This window comes from Pseudophryne corroboree, unplaced genomic scaffold (assembly GCF_028390025.1).
Source record: "Pseudophryne corroboree isolate aPseCor3 unplaced genomic scaffold, aPseCor3.hap2 scaffold_1462, whole genome shotgun sequence".
In the NCBI taxonomy this organism is placed as follows: Eukaryota; Metazoa; Chordata; class Amphibia; order Anura; family Myobatrachidae; genus Pseudophryne; species Pseudophryne corroboree.
This window is the reverse complement of record NW_026968091.1, coordinates 2,201-22,665: the sequence shown is the minus strand read 5'-3', so window position 1 is coordinate 22,665 and position 20,465 is coordinate 2,201. Positions and strand designations below refer to the sequence as shown.

At 42.4% G+C, this 20,465-nt stretch overlaps 8 non-coding genes across 8 annotated transcripts; 4 read left to right on the top strand and 4 right to left on the bottom strand.

Annotated features, from left to right (window-relative positions):
• Positions 1-2,542: 2,542 nt before the first annotated feature.
• Positions 2,543-2,705, bottom strand: LOC134997754 (U1 spliceosomal RNA). Its single transcript, XR_010200142.1, has one exon. It is a non-coding gene; the product is annotated as a U1 spliceosomal RNA (small nuclear RNA).
• A 152-nt stretch (positions 2,706-2,857) lies between these two features.
• Positions 2,858-3,019, bottom strand: LOC134997728 (U1 spliceosomal RNA). The gene has a single exon (XR_010200117.1). It is a non-coding gene; the product is annotated as a U1 spliceosomal RNA (small nuclear RNA).
• Positions 3,020-3,690: 671 nt separating this feature from the next.
• On the bottom strand, positions 3,691-3,853 carry LOC134997735 (U1 spliceosomal RNA). The gene has a single exon (XR_010200124.1). It is a non-coding gene; the product is annotated as a U1 spliceosomal RNA (small nuclear RNA).
• A 152-nt stretch (positions 3,854-4,005) lies between these two features.
• Positions 4,006-4,169, bottom strand: LOC134997727 (U1 spliceosomal RNA). The gene has a single exon (XR_010200116.1). It is a non-coding gene; the product is annotated as a U1 spliceosomal RNA (small nuclear RNA).
• Positions 4,170-11,920: 7,751 nt separating this feature from the next.
• Positions 11,921-12,084, top strand: LOC134997712 (U1 spliceosomal RNA). Its single transcript, XR_010200102.1, has one exon. It is a non-coding gene; the product is annotated as a U1 spliceosomal RNA (small nuclear RNA).
• A 152-nt stretch (positions 12,085-12,236) lies between these two features.
• LOC134997750 (U1 spliceosomal RNA) lies at positions 12,237-12,399 on the top strand. The gene has a single exon (XR_010200138.1). It is a non-coding gene; the product is annotated as a U1 spliceosomal RNA (small nuclear RNA).
• Positions 12,400-13,071: 672 nt separating this feature from the next.
• LOC134997720 (U1 spliceosomal RNA) lies at positions 13,072-13,235 on the top strand. The gene has a single exon (XR_010200110.1). It is a non-coding gene; the product is annotated as a U1 spliceosomal RNA (small nuclear RNA).
• Positions 13,236-13,386: 151 nt separating this feature from the next.
• LOC134997742 (U1 spliceosomal RNA) lies at positions 13,387-13,550 on the top strand. Its single transcript, XR_010200131.1, has one exon. It is a non-coding gene; the product is annotated as a U1 spliceosomal RNA (small nuclear RNA).
• Positions 13,551-20,465: the final 6,915 nt, after the last annotated feature.

The following is a 20,465-nucleotide window of genomic DNA, read 5'->3' as shown; positions in this document are numbered from 1 at the left end:
GAATGTTGACACGAAGGCAGTGTAGGAAGATAGCAGGGTGTCGGACCTCTCCCATAACGGTGATGCCCAATCAAGGGCTGAGCCACTGAGAAGAGAAATAATGTAGGCAATTTTTGTACGGTCACTGGGAAAATTGCCAGGTTGTAGCTCAAACTGAATCTCACACTGGTTGAGAAATCCCCTGCAGAATCTTGGAGATCCGTCAAATTTTGCTGGCGTTGGAAGATGAAGACGTGGAGCAGAAATTGGTAAGGTGGGTGGGGTTATAGCTGGAGTCACTGTGGTTGACGCACCAGACGCGCCTGATCCACGGAGAGTTGTCTGAATCCCATCCAGCCGAGTAGAGAGATCCTGGAGACAGCGGATGATGTGGCCCTGTGCAGCCTCCTGATGTTCTAGTCGGGCTGCCAGTTCTTGCATCGGCCTGGCCGCTTGATCCTGGTCTCCGGCTGGATTCATTAGGTCAGTGCTTACTGTCACAACTGAGGGCCTGAGCTGATGGGAGGCAGCCTCAGTTGTAGGGGCTGAGATGTACCGGAACCTGGGAGGTTGTATCAGACCCCTGGACATGTAAGTAACATGAATAATAACTGCCCGAAGGCGTGACCACGACAAATTGGATAAAAGTCAATGATGTTTATTATGACAACTCCGCAACACAGCAGCAGTAAAAGAAAACGTAAAAGTCAGCAAAGAATAAATACAGTTCCTGGGTACTACAGGATGGCAGGAGCCACAGGGCACTGGTAGTGTGAGATAGTTCTTATGATCTTCTAGATGGAAAGTCCTTACCAGGCCCGACTGTAGCAATGGAGATAACCCAGGATTGTGCCAGCTGGTGTTCCAGGAAAAGCTGGGTTGCTGAAGATAAAACAGCTGCTGTGGATACTGGCTGGAACCAGACTGTTGTTAGCACGGAGTGGATACTGGCTGGAACCAGTTAAATAATAAATGAACTTGGGAGCGATGAAATATGAACTGAAATGTAGAACTTGAGAGCGGAGAAATAATAATACCGGTGGAGAGTGGTAAAGTGTAGAAAGGACACCGGCCCTTTAAGGGAAGCTGTACTCTGCTGGAAGCTGAGCTGGAAGCAGGTAATGTTGTAGCTGGAAACAGATGAATCCACAATGGATTGGAGAGTCAGGCTACACCGCAGGTGGAATGCTGGTGCGGATCTCTATGGTGGAAGTCTTGAGACAGGAGCTGGAACCTGGAAGACAATCACAGGAGAGAGACAAACAGGAACTAGGTTTGACAACCAAAGCACTGACGCCTTCCTTGCTCAGGCACAGTGTATTTATACCTGCAGCAAGGAAGGGATTGGCTAGGCAATTATGCAGATTATCAATACTGAGAACAGATTGGTGGAAATGATCAGCTGACAGAATCCAAGATGGCTGCGCCCATGCAGACACTTGGAGGGAAGTTTGGTTTGTAATCCATGTGGTAATGAAAACAGTAATGGCGGCGCCGGCCACCGGAGACAGGAGGCGCCAGGCTGACAGATGCACATCCAACCACGCGGACACAGCGGAGGCCGCGGCTGACGTAATTGCCACTCAGACACTCTGCATGCAGAAGTTCAGGGACGGCGGCGGAGGCCGCGGGAGACGCCATGCCAGGTGTAATATGGCGTTTACTGTGACAGCGTCCCAGAGTGACAGGAGAGGATACAGGAATGTACACATCAGGATAACAGATGGGATCCGGTCCTGGAGCGCTGAGCCAGCCTTAGGAGGCATCTGATGGGTAAGAAATGGCGTCCAGATACCCGGATCGTGACACAGCATACCCAGAATGCAATGAATGAACCTCACCCTGGGAGAACAATCTTCATGACCATGGTATCTCCTATGCAAAATAAGTATGATTTGGGATAGGGCTGGGGAGGGCCGCTGCTCAGGCACATCTCTGTCAAGTAAAGGAGATTCAACTGAGGCAGCACGAGGGAACTCTCATCTGGGGACAACAACTGCAGGGAGAACACATATTTTCAGATGAACATGGGAGGGCAGAAGGCTGCCTAATACTGAAGCACCCCCAAACAACAAACCAAATGCAACAACTAGTGCAAGCATTCCTGGGGGAAGGCCTGCAGCAGATGGATTTGCATATGGTGATGTCATCCAAGCAGTGGGTCAAAGTTGGCTTCAACCCTCAACTGCATATGAAAAGAGAAAAGGGGCGTGCAGGGCATGGCGGCCTTTTGCGGCGCTTGGATGACCCCTAGTTCGCATTAAACACCTCCACCCTCCTTCGGTGTGGGGCTCATGTTGGCTATGCCCCAGGCCCTGAAGCATACAAGCTGATTTCTTGCAGCAGCTGGGCACTGTAACAGCTCTAGAGCTGCTCTGTACGGCAAGTAAAAGGGTGTGGGCCCTGCAGCACTACCTGTAGTTTGCATTGTGCATTGGAAGGCACAAAGTAAGCAGACGGGAGAAGTCAGGATAGTGCCCAATGGCATAGAAGGGAGCAGCTCAAGAAAAGAGAAGTGGAAACAGACAGAAAACTAGGCTGGAGAGAGACCTGAGACAAAGAGATCTGAATTATACGAGAGCCGACCAGGGGAAACTCAAATTATGCAGTCAAGTTTCCCACATTTGGGGAAATCGCAGGAGCAGCACACCCAGAGTGCAATGGGTGAGCCTTGCCCTGGGAGAAGCACCTTCATGATCATAGTATCTCACCTGGCAGGTAAGTAGGATTTGGGCTAGAGCTGGGGAGGGTCGCTGCTCGGGTACCCCCCTGTCAAGTGAAGGAGATCCAACTGAGGCAGCACAAGGGAACTCTCGAAAGAAGAACAAGGCTAGAGGAAGATTCGAGACAAAGAAATCTGACTTTTACCAGAGCTGACCAGAGGAAAGCACAAACACAGTCCCCCACTACCACAAATAATGCAGTCGAGTTTCCCACATTTGGGGAAATCACAGGGGTCAGCATACCCAATGCAATGAATGAACCTCACCCTGGGAAAACAATCTTCATGACCATGGTATCGCCTATGCAAAATAAGTATGATTTGGGATAGGGCTGGGGAGGGCCGCTGCTCAGGCACATCTCTGTCAAGTAAAGGAGATTCAACTGAGGCAGCACAAGGGAACTCTCATCTGGGGACAACAACTGCAGGGAGAACACATATTTTCAGATGAACATGGGAGGGCAGAAGGCTGCCTAATACTGAAGCACCCCCAAACAACAAACCAAATGCAACAACTAGTGCAAGCATTCCTGGGGGAAGGCCTGCAGCAGATGGATTTGCATATGGTGATGTCATCCAAGCAGTGGGTCAAAGTTGGCTTCAACCCTCGTCTGCATGTGAAAAGAGAAAAGGGGCGTGCAGGGCATGGCGGCCTTTTGCGGCGCTTGGATGAGCCCTAGTCCGCATTAAACACCTCCACCCTCCTTCGGTGTGGGGCTCATGTTGGCTATGCCTCAGCCCCTGAAGCATTCAAGCTGATTTCTTGCAGTAGCTGGGCTCTGTAACAGCTCCAGAGCTGCTCTGTAAGGCAAGTAAAAGGGTGTGGGCCCTGCAGCACTACCTGTAGTTTGCATTGTGCATTGGAAGGCACAAAGTAAGCAGACGGGAGAAGTAAGGATAGTGCGCAAGGGCATAGAAGGGAGCGGCTCAAGAAAAGAGAAGTGGAAACAGACAGCAAACTAGGCTGGAGAGAGACCTGAGACAAAGAGATCTGAATTATACGAGAACCGACCAGGGGAAACACAAATTATGCAGTCAAGTTTCCCACATTTGGGGAAATCGCAGGAGCAGCACACCCAGAGTGCAATGGGTGAGCCTTGCCCTGGGAGAAGCACCTTCATGATCATAGTATCTCACCTGGCAGGTAAGTAGGAGTTGGGCTAGAGCTGGGGAGGGTCGCTGCTCGGGCACCCCCCTGTCAAGTGAAAGAGATCCAACTGAGGCAGCACAAGGGAACTCTCGAAAGAAGAACAAGGCTAGAGGAAGATCTGAGACAAAGAAATCTGACTTTTACCAGAGCTGACCAGAGGAAAGCACAAACACAGTCCCCCACTACCACAAATAATGCAGTCGAGTTTCCCACATTTGGGGAAATCACAGGGGTCAGCATACCCAGAATGCAATGAATGAACCTCACCCTGGGAGAACAATCTTCATGACCATGGTATCTCCTATGCAAAATAAGTATGATTTGGGATAGGGCTGGGGAGGGCCGCTGCTCAGGCACATCTCTGTCAAGTAAAGGAGAGATGGTCTGCCAGATTACATAATGCATACCAGAGCCATAACTAGACTTTTTGGTGCCCTGTGACAGAGAATTATATGCCCCCCCCCCCCTCCCCATTTTTGCAATATGGACAAAAGGTACATGCCTTGTGGGGAAGGGGCATAACAAGATTGGTCTCAGAGAAAGCACATGAGATATGAAGATATATCTAGTATACTTGACACTCAATGGTTTGTGGTATTGCCGGGGTGCCCTCCTTAAATGCATATACAGTCACACATGGCATGTTTGTGCAAATGGCATATCAGCAGTCAGCACTAACTGGTGACATGCCATTTGTACAAGTAAGCCATGTGTGACTAATATATAAACATGCTTTATTAAATAACACCTCAAACTATCATACCCAGGATTCAAACCTATAACCTGTTGAATTCTAATCAAACACCCTACCCATTGAGCTACTTGATCCTGCATCTTTTCTAACCTCCAAAAACAGATTCAGTTGCATTTTCCAGCGTGTTTTGTTTGCGCCTTTGCAAATGTCTTACATCGACAAACTTATTTAGTACTATTTTGCAAATAGGGTTACATTGTCGCAACATTGTGTTCCCTAATTGCTTGATTTTTTAAATGCAACAATTGATAAAGACACCTGATAATTGCTCTGTGGAGTCTTATTTTGTGTTTTGTGTTTAGTCTTTAGATCTGAATTTGAATGTACTTGTGAACTAACTTAATTTCCTACTTCTAAATTCATTCCTAAATTCACTACTTACATGAATCCTGTAGTTGGGCATTTTGGGACTTCGATTGTGGGCATTGTTTTGTGTCCAGACCAGCAGCAGGTGGTGTGCATTTGCTGGAAAGGCATCGAAGACCTCCGATATGCTGCATCTCCTGATGTGTGTCTCCCTCAAGTGGCTGTCAGCAAATGCCTGCTAGACACCCCATTCCAAGCTGATTGTGACATCATGGAACATGCATCATAGAACAGGCATGCTAAAACATGGGTCTTCAACCTGCGACCCTCCAGCTGCTGTGGAACTACACATCCCAGCATGCCCTGCCTCAGTTTTAGCATACCTTAATAGCAAAACTGTGGCAGGGCATGCTGGGATGTGTAGTTTCACAGCAGCTGGAGGGCCACAGGATGAAGACCCATGTGCTAGAGCCAAGCCGCAGGTACATTGAATGCTAGCAAGCTGAATATTTAAATCCTTTTTGTTCCGCAGCATTCCAATGCGGAAGATTCCATGGAACCAGAGATCCTTCCATTGAGAAGGACATGCTGCCTGGATGACTACACTGTGCAAATTAAATCACGGAGCCAGTTGGCTTGTGGGTGGCTCTGGTGACTGGGTGGTTGGGTGGGTGGTGTGTCGGAAGTGGAGCGCATGCAAATGATTGTGTATCATCTAGCTAGTGAGAGAGAAAACTCATGCAGGAGTGTGCCTGCTTGTCAGTGGGTTATGCACCTTGCCAGACGTTAAATCTACATAGAGCAGCTGGAGGGGACAAGAGCAGGTTTGCAAAATATAGATAGAAGAGCATATATGCTGGCGCATTCTCCATGATTGTGTCAGCTTATGTTTTGGTGCACTGCACTTTCCTCCACTAAGTTTTAGCCATTTTTGTTAAGCTCAAGTGTAGTTGCTTCTCGGCCTTTTGGCTGTGATCTTGTATCGTGGTTGAAGGGTCTGCTGGAGGGAGGGATTGTTTTCTTCATTGGCGAAAGACCAAAGATATTCCAGGATGGAAGGCTTGGGAACACTATCTGTTTTTCAGTTGTGGAAGAGCACAGAGGTCGGATTGGACTACATTCTATAGTAAAGGATATCTTTCTATTTATTGACCCTCCCCTTATATGTGTCTGTGTTACAATAAAGCTTTGATTTTGTGAATCCCTCACCCTCTTACACTCCACACCCATAGCCTTATTAACTGTTGTATTATTGTATAGTTTAAATGTATAGTGCAGTTCATGATTTATAGTGTAGACTGGCCTGTGCTGTAGTTCTTGAACTGTACTATACCGTCAGCATTTGTATTGTGTTTTGGCTGTGCTGCAACACTGTATTTATGTGTGCAATGTTTATGTATGTTTTTTTTTATGTCAATAAAGACTGCTTTTTCAAGCCAATATCTGAAAACAATCAATGTTTATCTTTGATGGCAATAAAAGTGGTATGATATTTGATGCTTTTGAAATCCAATATCTGATATGTCCCCTATCTGGGAACCATATATTAAATGGCTTTTCAGAAAAGGGAGATGGGAGAAGAGCTTTCAGTACTTGTAGGACCGATGCACATAAAGAAGCAAAAAAACATACATAAACATTACACACATAAGTACCGCGTTGCGGCACAGCCAAAACACAATAGAAATGCTGACGGTATAGTACAGTTCAAGAACTACAGCACAGGCCAGCCTACACTATAAATCATGAACTGCACTATACATTTAAACTGTACAATAATACAACAGTTAATAAGGCTATGGGTGTGGAGTGTAAGAGGGTGAGGGAATCACAAGCCCGAAGCTTTATTGAAAGACTGACACATATAAGGGGAGGATTAATAAATAGAAAGACATCCTTTACTATAGAATGTAATCCAATCCGGTCTTTCAACTCTTCCACAATTGAAAAACGGATAGTGTTCCCAAGCCTTCCATCCTGGAATATCTTTGGTCTTTCGCCAATGAAGAAAACAATCCCTCCCTCCAGCAGACCCTTCAACCACAATACAAGATCACAGCCAAAAGGCCGAGAAGCAACTACACTTGAGCTTAACAAAAATGGCTAAAACTTAGTGGAGGAAAGTGCAGTGCACCAAAACATAAGCTGACACAATCATGGAGAATGCGCCAGCATATATGCTCTTCTATCTATATTTTGCAAACCTGCTCTTGTCCCCTCCAGCTGCTCTATGTAGATTTAACGTCTGGCAAGGTGCATAACCCACTGACAAGCAGGCACACTCCTGCATGAGTTTTCACTCTCACTAGCTGGATGATACACAATCATTTGCATGTGCTCCACCTCCGACACACCACCCACCCAACCACCCAGTCACCAGAGCCACCCACAAACCAACTGGCTCCGTGATTTAATTTGCACAGTGTAGTCATCCAGGCAGCATGTCCTTCTCAATGGAAGGATCTCTGGTTCCATGGAATCTTCCGCATTGGAATGCTGCGGAACAAAAAGGATTTAAATATTCAGCTTGCTAGCATTCAATGTACCTGCGGCTTGGCTCTAGCACATGGGTCTTCATCCTGTGGCCCTCCAGCTGCTGTGAAACTACACATCCCAGCATGCCCTGCCACAGTTTTGCTATTAAGGTATGCTAAAACTGAGGCAGGGCATGCTGGGATGTGTAGTTCCACAGCAGCTGGAGGGTCGCAGGTTGAAGACCCATGTTTTAGCATGCCTGTTCTATGATGCATGTTCCGTGATGTCACAATCAGCTTGGAATGGGGTGTCTAGCAGGCATTTGCTGACAGCCACTTGAGGGAGACACACATCAGGAGATGCAGCATATCGGAGGTCTTCGATGCCTTTCCAGCAAATGCACACCACCTGCTGCTGGTCTGGACACAAAACAATGCCCACAATCGAAGTCCCAAAATGCCCAACTACAGGATTCATGTAAGTAGTGAATTTAGGAATGAATTTAGAAGTAGGAAATTAAGTTAGTTCACAAGTACATTCAAATTCAGATCTAAAGTCTAGGTAGGCCTCACGTCCTGGCAGCCGCCAGCATTTAAAAATGCCTTGATTAGAGGTACGGAATTAAATGTAGATAAGAAGTAGACACAAAATAAGACTCCGCAGAGCAGTTATCAGGTGTTTTTATCAATTGTTGCATTTAAAAAATCAAGCAATTAGGGAACACAATGTTGCAACAATGTAACCCTATTTGCAAAATAGTACTAAATAAGTTTGTCGATGTAAGACATTTGCAAAGGCGCATCCAAAACACGCTGGAAAATGCAACTGAATCTGTTTTTGGAGGCTAGAATAGGAAATGTGCATCGGTCCTACAAGTACTGAAAGCTCTTCTCCCATCTCCCTTTTCTGAAAAGCCATTTAATATATGGTTCCCAGATAGGGGACATATCAGATATTGCCTTTCAAAAGCAGCAAATATCATACCACTTCTATTGCCATCAAAGATAAACATTGATTGTTTTCAGATATTGGATTGAAAAAGCAGTCTTTATTGACATAAAGAAGCAAAAAAACATACATAAACATTACACACATAAGTACTGTGTTGCAGCACAGCCAAAACACAATACAAATGCTGTCGGTATAGTACAGTTCAAGAACTATAGCATAGGCCAGCCTACACTATAAATCATGAACTGCACTATACATTTAAACAATACAATAGTTAATAAGGCTATGGGTGTGGAGTGTAAGAGGGTGACGGAATCACAAGCCCAAAGCTTTATTGAAAGACAGACACATATAAAGGGAGGATTAATAAATACAAAGATACCCTTTACTATAGAATGTAGTCCAATCCGGTCTTTCAACTCTTCCACAACTGAAAAACGGATAGTGTTCCCAAGCCTTCCATCCTGGAATATCTTCAGTCTCTCGCCGATGAAGAAAACAATCCCTCCAGCAGACTCTTCAACCACGATACAATATCACAGCCAAAAGAGCGAGAAGCAACTACACTTGCGTTTAAACAAAATGGCTAAAACTTAGTGGAGGAAAGTGCAGTGCACCAAAACATAAGCTGACACAATCATGGAGAATGCGCCAGCATATATGCTCTTCTGTCTATATTTTCCAAACCTGCTCTTGTCCCCTCCAGTTGCTCCATGTAGATTTGACGTCTGGCAAGGTGCATAACTCACTGACAAGCAGGCACACTCCTGCATGAGTTTTCTCTCTCACTAGCTGGATGATACACATTCATTTGCATGTGCTCCACCTCCGACACACCGCCCACCCAACCACCCAGTCACCAGAGCCACCCACAAGCCAACTGGCTCCGTGATTTAATTTGCACAGTGCAGTCATCCAGGCAGCATGTCCTTCTCAATGGAATAATCTTTAGTTCCATGGAATCTTCCGCATTGGAATGCTGCGGAACAAAAAGGATTTAAACATTCAGCTTGCTAGCATTCAATGTACCTGCGGTTTGGTTCTAGCACATGGGTCTTCATCCTGTGGCCCTCCAGCTGCTGTGAAACTACACATCCCAGCATGCCCTGCCACAGTTTTGCTATTAAGGTATGCTAAAACTGAGGCAGGGCATGCTGGGATATGTAGTTCCACAGCAGCTGGAGGGTCGCAGGTTGAAGACCCATGTTCTAGCATGCCTGTTCTATGATGCATGTTCCGTGATGTCACAATCAGCTTGGAATGGGGTGTCTAGCATGCATTTGCTGACAGCCACTTGAGGCAGACACACATCAGGAGATGCAGCATATCGGAGGTCTTCGATGCCTTTCCAGCAAATGCACACCACCAGCTGCTGGTCTGGACACAAAACAATGCCCACAATTGAAGGCTCAAAATGCCCAACTACAGGATTAATGTAAGTAGTGAATTTAGGAATGAATTTAGAAGTAGGAAATTAAGTTAGTTCACAAGTACATTCAAATTCAGATCTAAAGACTAGGTAGGCCTCACGTCCTGGCAGCGCCCAGCATTTAAAAATGCCTTGATTATAGGTAGGGAATTAAATGTAGATAAGAAGTAGACACAAAAGAAGACTCCACAGAGCAATTATCAGGTGTCTTTATCAATTTTTGCATTTAAAAAATCAAGCAATTAGGGAACACAATGTTGCGACAATGTAACCCTATTTGCAAAATAGTACTAAATAAGTTTGTCGATGTAAGACATTTGCAAAGGCGCAAACAAAACACGCTGGAAAATGCAACTGAATCTGTTTTTGGAGGTTAGAATAGATGCAGGATCAAGTAGCTCAATGGGTAGGGTGTTTGATTAGAATTTAACAGGTTATAGGTTTGAATCCTGGGTATGATAGTTTGAGGTGTTATTTAATAAAGTATGTTTATATATTAGTCACACATGGCTTACTTGTACAAATGGCATGTCACCAGTTAGTGCTGACTGCTGATATGCCATTTACACAAACATGCCATGTGTGACTGTATATGCATTTAAGGAGGGCACCCCGGCAATACCACAAACCATTGAGTGTCAAGTATACTAGATATATCTTCATATCTCATGTGCTTTCTCTGAGACCAATCTTGTTATGCCCCTTCCCCACAAGGCATGCACCTTTTGTCCATATTGCAAAAATGGGGGGGTGGGCATATAATTCTCTGTCACAGGGCACCAAAAAGTCTAGTTATGGTTCTGGTATGCATTAAGTAATCTGGCAGACCATCTCTCCAACACTGGCTGGTTGGAATAGAAATCCGGTTATCTATGTGAGCAAATGACCATCAACGATTTACTCTCAAACACAAAAAAATGGACAAAAATGGTCCCCTAAACAAATTGGTTAAATTTTGGGTTTAACCAATTTGTGTAATGACCATTTTTGACCACTTTTCTAGTGTTTGGGAGCAAATGGTAATTGACATTTGCTCCTATACATTACCAGATTTTCATTCCATCCATCCAGACTGGATAGATAGCCTGACAGATAATTGTGTAGTGTACGCCCAGGATAACTGTTAGTCATGCTTTATTTTATGACGGCACATAAATGGGTGGGCAGATCCAGGGCAAGCACTGCCCACTCATGCATAGTTGTCAACTGATGTGAAGTTCCAGGGGGCAATCTCAGTTATAAAGAGAAGTATCTGGAAATTGTGCCTAGTTAAAAAAAAAAAAAAAAATTTGATCAACTCCATTTATTTAGTATGATATCCCAGGTGATAGGATGCCGGCAGTCAGAACAACATACTTTATTAAATAACACATCTCAAACTACCATACCCAGGATTCAAACCTATAACATGTTGAATTCTAATCAAACACCCTACCTATTGAGCTATTTGATCCTGCATAAAAATTGTGAACATTATATGAAGCTATTGGTACTTTGAAAAAAAAAAGAATCAGCATTACAACGCAGCAGATCCATGCAGTTTGCAGCCACACACTACATGTATCTGCTCAGCCACAATGCTGATTATTTCTTCACAAAGTACAAGGTGAGCTCCAAACAGAATTCTCTAGCTTAGAATTATACCTTTCTTTGCCAAACCTAGAAGTCGGGCCCCCCACCCTGGGATCCCCCAGAGGGAGGCCTGCACCGTCATGCGGCAGGCTTGTCCGTTTTGGAAGCAGGCTGATGGGCAGCCCAGGATTGCTTCAGTCTGGGCTTGGCAGGTCTGGAAACATGAGCTTGCTTTGGGTATGCCTGACCTTGGGTACGCTTTACCTGGAGGATGAAAGGGCCAAGAAAAGTACTTTTAGCCTTCTGCGTGGTAGGAGTCATACTAGGTAGGCAAGCTGTTTTAGCAGTAGCCAGATCAGCTACAATCTTATTGAGGTCTTCTCCAAAAGGAGATTCAACTGAGGCAGCACAAGGGAACTCTCATCTGGGGACAACAACTGCAGGGAGAACACATATTTTCAGATGAACATGGTAGGGCAGAAGGCTGCCTAATACTGAAGCACCCCCAAACAACAAATCAAATGCAACTTACTTGACAGAGATGTGCCTGAGCAACGGCCCTCCCCAGCCCTATCCCAAATCATACTTATTTTGCATAGGAGATACCATGGTCATGAAGATTGTTCTCCAAGGGTTAGGTTCATTCATTGCATTCTGGGTATGCTGACCCCTGTGATTTCCCCAAATGTGGGAAACTCGACTGCATTATTTGTGGTAGTGGGGGACTGTGTTTGTGCTTTCCTCTGGTCAGCTCTGGTAAAAGTCAGATTTCTTTGTCTCAGATCTTACTCTAGCCTTGTTCTTCTTTCGAGAGTTCCCTTGTGCTGCCTCAGTTGGATCTCCTTCACTTGACAGGCGGGTGCCCGAGCAGCGACCCTCCCCAGCTCTAGCCCAACTCCTACTTACCTGCCAGGTGAGATACTATGATCATGAAGTTGCTTCTCCCAGGGCAAGGCTCACCCATTGCACTCTGGGTGTGCTGCCCCTGCGATTTCCCCAAATGTGGGAAACTTGACTGCATAATTTGAGTTTTCCCTGGTCGGCTCTCATGTAATTCAGATCTCTTTGTCTCAGGTCTCTCTCCAGCCTAGTTTGCTGTCTGGTTCCACTTCTTTTTTCTTGAGCACCTCCCTTCTATACCCTTGTGCACTATCCTGACCTCCTCCCGTCTGCTTACTTTGTGCCTCCCAATGCACAATGCAAACTACGGGTAGTGCTGCAGGGCCCACACCCTTTTACTTGCTTTACAGAGCAGCTCTGGAGCTGTTACAGTTCCCAGCTGCTGCAAGAAATCAGCTTGAATGCTTCAGGGGCTGGGGAATGGCCAACATGAGCCCCACACCGAAGGAGGGTGGGGGTGCTTAATGCGAACTAGGGGTCATCCAAGCACCACAAAAGGCCTCCATGCCCTGCACGCCCCTTTTCTCTTTTCATATGCAGACGAGGGTTGAAGCCAACTTTGACCCACTGCTTGGATGACATCACCATATTCAAATCCATCTGCTGCAGGCCTTCCCCCAGGAATGCTTGCACTAGTTGTTGCATTTGGTTTGTTGTTTGGGGGTGCTTCAATATTAGGCAGCCTTCTGCCACCCCATGTTCATCTGAAAATATGTGTTCTCCTTGTAGTTGTTGTCCCCAGATGAGAGTTCCCTTGTGCTGCCTCAGTTGAATCTCCTTTACTTGACAGAGATGTGCCTGAGCAGCGGCCCTCCCCAGCCCTATCCCAAATCATACTTATTTTGCATAGGAGATGCTATTGTCATGAAGATTGTTCTCCCAGGGTGAGGTTCATTCATTGCATTCTGGGTATGCTGACCCCTGTGATTTCCCCAAATGTGGGAAACTCGACTGCATTATTTGTGGTAGTGGTGGACTGTGTTTGTGCTTTCCTCTGGTCAGCTCTGGTAAAAGTCAGATTTCTTTGTCTCAGATCTTCCTCTAGCCTTGTTCTTCTTTTGAGAGTTCCCTTGTGCTGCCTCAGTTGGATCTCCTTCACTTGACAGGTAGTGCCCGAGCAGCGACCCTCCCCAGCTCTAGCCCAACTCCTACTAACCTGCCAGGTGAGATACTATGATCATTAAGGTGCTTCTCCCAGGGCAAGGCTCACCCATTGCACTCTGGGTGTGCTGCCCCTTGCGATTTCCCCAAATGTGGGAAACTTGACTGCATAATTTGTGTTTCCCCTGGACGGCTCTCGTATAATTCAGATCTCTTTGTCTCAGGTCTCTCTCCAGCCTAGTATGCTGTCTGTTTCCACTTCTCTTTTCTTGAGCCCCTCCCTTCTATAACCTTGTGCACTATCCTGACTTCTCCTCCCATCTGCTTACTTTGTGCCTTCCAATGCACAATGCAAACTACAGGTAGTGCTGCAGGGCCCACACCCTTTTACTTGCCTTACAGAGCAGCTCTGGAGCTGTTACAGTACCCAGCTGCTGCAAGAAATCAGCTTGAATGCTTCAGGGGCTGGGGCATGGCCAACATGAGCCCCACACCGAAGGAGGGTGGGGGTGTTTAATGCGAACTAGGGGTCATCCAAGCGTCGCAAAAAAGGCCGCCATGCCCTGCATATCCCTTTTCTCTTTTCATAAGCAGACGAGGGTTGAAGCCAACTTTGACCCACTGCTTGGATGACATCACTTGCTGCCTTTCCAATGAAGCAAGTTTAATTTAGTAATAGGTGAAAAACCATCCCTACAAAGGTGTTAATCAGATACTTGGCTTTGTGGACACTTTTCAGAGAACAAATTTGTTAGCATAAAAATAAAGCCAGAAAATGAAGCGCTGTTTAATCACTCAATTGGATTTTTCTGCAAGCGTATTTCTTTTTCTCTGCAACCCACTGCTAAGTTGTGCTTCCTAGCTGTTCTTTTATAAAATCACTTAATCAAATCTAACTCTGATTACATCAGAGAAGGCCAGGTACCCTACACCATAAGAGGGGGTTTGAAATTTTGACTTGTCTACTTAAAGATCACCAAAATCTGATAACAAGGTAAATTACATCCCTGGGTAGGATTGAACCACCAACCTTTTGGTTAATAACCGAACACGCTAACTGATTGCGCCACAGAGACACATTGCAAAAGTATATACTGACAAAGGCTAATAAGCATTCATCTAGAACGTTTCCTAGAAAAACTTTAAAAAGTCAATAATCTGGAGAGTTTTTGTAAGATGTTTCTTCCATCAACCAATGAAAAAACACATTGGTACTTTCCCATGATGAGTGAGTGCTTCAGGATCTCTTGCACTTACATGTGCAGCAGAGTACTGCAATGGAAGCATGCTGGGCCCATAACCCAGAGGTAGGCAGATTGAAACTATCCTCTGCTATATGCATTTTTTTTTGTTAATTAAAGTAATCCAAAACTGGGATTGATATTTTTGCTCTTTTATTTTTACTTAAAGTACAATAACTTTTATTATTTTAATTTGTTTTAATAGTATATTGACAGTATTGTTTTCTTTCAAAAATCCACTTAATTTTCTTTACCCTATTATTCAAATGGTAATTGACAAAAACAAACTACATTGTCACCAGAAGAGCAATACAAAATGTACAAGTGATATATTAAAATCATCTTTCCAGCTTGAATTTCAATGATGCATTGGGGCAACGATTTTGTGAGAAACCTCTTCACCCTTAAATAAAGATTTTCTTAATTCCTTACCTGTGTGCTAATTAGATATCACCTTGTTTTCACATTAAACAGACTTCCACATGAGAAAGCAGCAAGGATGCAGTGGCGTTAATGTTTCCTGGTGTCAACCTGTATTATTTCAGTAGATATTGAAATGAGGATGCATCTTGCTGCCTTTCCAATGAAGCATGTTTAATTTAGTAATAGGTGAAAAACCATCCCTACAAAGGTGTTAATCAGATACTTGGCTTTGTGGACTCTTTTCATAGAACAAATTTGTTAGCATAAAAATAAAGCCAGAAAATGAAGAGCTGTTTAATCACTCAGTTGGATTTTTCTGCCAGCATATTTCTTTTTCTCTGCAACCCACTGCTAAATTGTGCTTCCTAGCTGTTTTTTTTATAAAATCACTTAATCAAATCTAACTCTGATTACATCAGAGTAGGCCAGGTACCCTACACCATAAGAGAGGGTTTGAAATTTTGACTTGTCTACTTAAATATCACCAAAATCTGATCACAAGGTCAATTACGTCCCTGGTTGGGATTGAACCACCAACTTTTTGGTTAATAGCCGTACACACTAACTGATTGTGCTACAGCGACACTTTGCAAAAGTACATACTGACAAAGGCTAATAAGCATTCATCTAGAACGTTTCCTAGAAAAACTTTAAAAAGTCAATAATCTGGAGAGTTTTTGTAAGATGTTTCTTCCATCAACCAACGAAGAAACACATTGGTACTTTCCCATGATGAGTGAGTGCTTCAGGATCTCTTGCACTTACATGTGCAGCAGAGTACTGTAATGAAAGCATGCTGGGTTCATAACCCAGAGGTAGGCAGATTGAAACTATCCTCTGCTATATGCATTTTTTTTTGTTAATTAAAGTAATCCAAAACTGGGATTGATATTTTTGCTCTTTTATTTTTACTTAAAGTACAATAACTTTTATCATTTTAATTTGTTTTAATAGTATATTGACAGTATTGTTTTCTTTCAAAAATCCACTTAATTTTCTTTACCCAATTATTAAAATGGTAATTGACAAAAACAAACTACATTGTCACCAGAAGAGCAATACAAAATGTACAAGTGATATATTAAAATCATCTTTCCAGCTTGGATTTCAATGATGCATTGGGGCAACGATTTTGTGAGAAACATCTTCACCCTTAAATAAAGATTTTCTTAATTTCTTACCTGTGTGCTAATTAGATATCACCTTGTTTTCACATTAAACAGACTTCCACATGAGAAAACAGCAAAGATGCAGTGGCGTTAATGTTTCCTGGTGTCAACCTGTATTATTTCAGTAGATATTGAAATGAGGATGCATCTTGCTGCCTTTCCAATGAAGCAAGTTTAATTTAGTAATAGGTGAAAAACCATCCCTAAAAAGATGTTAATCCGATACTTGGCTTTGTGGACACTTTTCAGAGAACAAATTAGTTAGCATAAAAATAAAGCCAGAAAATGAAGAGCTGTTTAATCACTCAATTGGATATTTCTGCCAGCATATTTCATTTTCTCTGCAACCCACTGCTAAATTGTGCTTCCTAGCTGTTTTTTGATAAAATCACTTAATCAAATCTAACTCTGATTACATCAGAGTAGGCCAGGTACCCTACACCATAAGAGGGGGTTTGAAATTTTGACTTGTCTACTTAAAGATCACCAAAATCTGATGACAAGGTCAATAACATCCCTGGGTGGGATTGAACCACCAACCCTTTGGTTAATAACCAAACACACTAACCGATTGCACCACAGAGACACTTTACAAAAGTACATACTGACAAAGGCTAATAAGCATTCATCTAGAACGTTTCCTAGAAAACTTTAAAAAGTCAATAATCTGGAGAGTTTTTGTAAGATGTTTCTTCCATCAACCAATGAAGAAACGCATTGGTACTTTTCCATGATGAGTGAGTGCTTCAGGATCTCTTGCACTTACATGTGCAGCAGAGTACTGCAATGGAAGCATGCTGGGCCCATAACCCAGAGGTAGGCAGATTGAAACTATCCTCTGCTATATGCATTTTTTTTTGTTAATTAAAGTAATCCAAAACTGGGATTGATATTTTTGCTCTTTTATTTTTACTTAAAGTACAATAACTTTTACCATTTTAATTTGTTTTAATAGTATATTGACAGTATTGTTTTCTTTCAAAAATCCACTTAATTTTCTTTACCCGATTATTAAAATGGTAATTGACAAAAACAAACTACATTGTCACCAGAAGAGCAATACAAAATGTACAAGTGATATATTAAAATCATCTTTCCAGCTTGAATTTCAATGATGCATTGGGGCAACGATTTTGTGAGAAACATCTTCACCCTTAAATAAAGATTTTCTTAATTCCTTACCTGTGTGCTAATTAGATATCACCTTGTTTTCACATTAAACAGACTTCCACATGAGAAAGCAGCAAGGATGCAGTGGCGTTAATGTTTCCTGGTGTCAACCTGTATTATTTTAGTAGATATTGAAATGAGTATGCATCTTGCTGCCTTTCCAATGAAGCAAGATTAATTTAGTAATAGGTGAAAAACCATCCCTACAAAGATGTTAATCAGATACTTGGCTTTGTGGACACTTTTCAGAGAACAAATTTGTTAGCATAAAAATAAAGCCAGAAAATGAAGAACTATTTAATCACTCAATTGGATTTTTTTTCCAGCATATTTCTTTTTCTCTGCAAACCACTGCTAAATTGTGCTTCCTAGCTGTTTTTATAAAATCACTGAATCAAATCTAACTCTGATTACATCAGAGAAGGCCAGGTACCCTACACCATAACAGGGGTTTTTGAAATTTTGACTTGTCTACTTAAAGATCACCAAAATCTGATAACAAGGTCAATTACATCCCTGGGTGGGATTGAACCACCAACCCTTTGGTTAATAACCAATCACACTAACCGATTGCGCCACAGAGACACTTTGCAAAAGTCCATACTGACAAAGGCTAATAAGCATTCATCTAGAACGTTTCCTAGAAAAACTTTAAAAAGTCAATAATCTGGAGAGTTTTTGTAAGATGTTTCTTCCATCAACCAACGAAGAAACACATTGGTACTTTCCCATGATGAGTGAGTGCTTCAGGATCTCTTGCACTTACATGTGCAGCAGAGTACTGTAATGAAAGCATGCTGGGTTCATAACCCAGAGGTAGGCAGATTGAAACTATCCTCTGCTATATGCATTTTTTTTTTGTTAATTAAAGTAATCCAAAACTGGGATTGATATTTTTGCTCTTTTATTTTTACTTAAAGTACAATAACTTTTACCATTTTAATTTGTTTTAATAGTATATTGACAGTATTGTTTTCTTTCAAAAATCCACTTAATTTTCTTTACCCGATTATTAAAATGGTAATTGACAAAAACAAACTACATTGTCACCAGAAGAGCAATACAAAATGTACAAGTGATATATTAAAATCATCTTTCCAGCTTGAATTTCAATGTTGCATTGGGGCAACGATTTTGTGAGAAACATCTTCACCCTTAAATAAAGATTTTCTTAATTCCTTACCTGTGTGCTAATTAGATATCACCTTGTTTTCACATTAAACAGACTTCCACATGAGAAAGCAGCAAGGATGCAGTGGCGTTAATGTTTCCTGGTGTCAACCTGTATTATTTCAGCAGATATTGAAATGAGGATGCATCTTGCTGCCTTTCCAATGAAGCAAGTTTAATTTAGTAATAGGTGAAAAACCATCCCTACAAAGATGTTAATCCGATACTTGGCTTTGTGGACACTTTTCAGAGAACAAATTTGTTAGCATAAAAATAAAGCCAGAAAATGAAGAGCTGTTTAATCACTCAATTGGATTTTTCTGCCAGCATATTTCATTTTCTCTGCAACCCACTGCTAAATTGTGCTTCCTAGCTGTTTTTTGATAAAATCACTTAATCAAATCTAACTCTGATTACATCAGAGTAGGCCAGGTACCCTACACCATAAGAGGGGGTTTGAAATTTTGACTTGTCTACTTAAAGATCACCAAAATCTGATGACAAGGTCAATAACATCCCTGGGTGGGATTGAACCACCAACCCTTTGGTTAATAACCAAACACACTAACCGATTGCACCACAGAGACATTTTGCAAAAGTGCATACTGACAAAGGCTAATAAGCATTCATCTAGAACGTTTCCTAGAAAACTTTAAAAAGACAATAATCTGGAGAGTTTTTGTAAGATGTTTCTTCCATCAACCAATGAAGAAACGCATTGGTACTTTCCCATGATGAGTGAGTGCTTCAGGATCTCTTGCACTTACATGTGCAGCAGAGTACTGCAATGGAAGCATGCTGGGCCCATAACCCAGAGGTAGGCAGATTGAAACTATCCTCTGCTATATGCATTTTTTTTTGTTAATTAAAGTAATCCAAAACTGGGATTGATATTTTTGCTCTTTTATTTTTACTTAAAGTACAATAACTTTTACCATTTTAATTTGTTTTAATAGTATATTGACAGTATTGTTTTCTTTCAAAAATCCACTTAATTTTCTTTACCCTATTATTAAAATGGTAATTGACAAAAACAAACTACATTGTCACCAGAAGAGCAATACAAAATGTACAAGTGATATATTAAAATCATCTTTCCAGCTTGAATTTCAATGATGCATTGGGGCAACGATTTTGTGAGAAACATCTTCACCCTTAAATAAAGATTTTCTTAATTCCTTACCTGTGTGCTAATTAGATATCACCTTGTTTTCACATTAAACAGACTTCCACATGAGAAAGCAGCAAGGATGCAGTGGTGTTAATGTTTCCTGGTGTCAACCTGTATTATTTCAGTAGATATTGAAATGAGGATGCATCTTGCTGCCTTTCCAATGAAGCAAGTTTAATTTAGTAATAGGTGAAAAATCATCCCTACAAAGATGTTAATCAGATACTTGGCTTTGTGGACACTTTTCAGAGAACAAATTTGTTAGCATAAAAATAAAGCCAGAAAATGAAGAGCTGTTTAATCACTCAATTGGATTTTTTTTGCCAGCATATTTCTTTTTCTCTGCAAACCACTGCTAAATTGTGCTTCCTAGCTGTTTTTATAAAATCACTGAATCAAATCTAACTCTGATTACATCAGAGAAGGCCAGGTACCCTACACCATAACATGGGTTTTTGAAATTTTGACTTGTCTACTTAAAGATCACCAAAATCTGATAACAAGGTCAATTACGTCCCTGGGTGGGATTGAACCACCAACCTTTTGGTTAATAGCCGTACACACAAACTGATTGCGCCACAGCGACACTTTGCAAAAGTACATACTGACAAAGGCTAATAAGCATTCATCTAGAAGTTTTCCTAGAAAAACTTTAAATAGTCAATAATCTGGAGAGTTTTTGTAAGATGTTTCTTCCATTAACCAATGAAGAAACACATTGGTACTTTCCCATGATGAGTGAGTGCTTCAGGATCTCTTGCACTTACATGTGCAGCAGAGTA